A 1,560-nucleotide genomic window follows, 5' to 3' on the forward strand; every position below is an offset into this window, starting at 1 on the left:
AGTTGGAGCTTTCTTTTCTCTCCCGCTAGAGTTGCATTTAAATTTAGTTCCTTAATAGCCCAAAATGCCTTATACTCTAACTCCAACGGAAGGTGACAAGATTTTCCAAAAACAAGTTGGTACGGAGACATGCCCAATGGAGTCTTGAAAGCGGTACGGTAGGCCCAAAGTGCATCATCCAATTTAAGCGACCAATCTTTACGATTTGGCTAAACCACTTTTTCTAAAATATTTTTTATCTCACGATTCGAAAGTTCCACAAGACCATTGGTTTGTGGGTGGTAAGTCGGGGCTACTTTATGTCGGATGTTGTACTTCTCAAGAGTGGTACTTAACACTTTGTTTATGAAATGAGTCTCTTCATCGCTTATCAATGCTCGGGGTGTTCCAAAACGAACAAAAATGTTTTTATGCAAAAATTCCACTACCACATTTCTTGGGCAAGCCTTTGCTTCTATCCATTTGGAGACATAGTCTACTGCAACCAAAATGTACTGATTGTGAAAACACATAGGAAATGGTCCCATAAAGTCAATACCCCAAACATCAAAATGTTCGACTTCCAAAATATTGTTCAAGGGCATCTCATTTCTTTGGGACAAATTCCCCATGCGTTGGCATTGGTCACAACTCTTCAYAAATTCAAAAGCATCTTTAAACATGGTAGGCCAAAAAAATCCGCTTTGTAAAATTTTAACGGCCGTACGTTGTCCACCAAATTGGCCTCCGTATGGTGATGCATGACATTCTTTTAACAAAGCCTGGATTTCATCATCCGGGACACATTTTCTCAAAATTTGATCCGATCCCAATTTAAAAAGGGATAGATCGTCCCACAAATAATGCTTGCAATCATGAAAAAAAAAATTAAATCGGTTTCCCTGAAAATGATATGGTTTAAGGCCACATGCAAGATAGTTGACAATATCTGCATACCAAGGATTTTGTTTTTGAAAATTGTGTTGTATGGCCAAAACAAATTCATCCGGGAAAACTTCCTTAATCTCATGACTTCCCCCACTTGACACATTTCCTTCAATTCTAGAAAGGTGATCGACCACTTGATTGTCACATCCCTTTCGGTCAACAATCTGAAGATCATATTCTTGTAATAAAAGAATCCATCTAATAAGTCGTGGTTTCGAATCAACTTTGTTAAATAAATACTTTATTGCAGAATGATCTATATGAACAGTGACTTGGTACCAATCAACTATGAATGGAAACGATCAAAAGCAAAATACTACCACAAGTAATTCTTTTTCCGTGGTGGTATAATTTAATTAGGGTTCAATAAGAGTCTTACTTGTGTAGTATATGGGGTGAAAAATTATATTTTGTCTTTGTCCCAAAACGGCACCCACGACCCAATCACTTGCGTCACACATTACCTCAAAAGGTAGGGACCAATCGGGAGCGATAATAATGGGTGCCGAGACAAGAGCATTCTTGATTGTTTCAAAAGCCTTTTTACAATCGGAGGTGAACTCAAAAGCTTGGTCAACATGCAACAAGTTACATAGGGGTTTTGCAACTTTAGAAAAATCCTTAATAAACCGT

Source organism: Cynara cardunculus (genome assembly GCF_001531365.2).
Source record: "Cynara cardunculus var. scolymus isolate 2C chromosome LG 2, CcrdV1, whole genome shotgun sequence".
Lineage (NCBI taxonomy): Eukaryota > Viridiplantae > Streptophyta > Magnoliopsida > Asterales > Asteraceae > Cynara > Cynara cardunculus.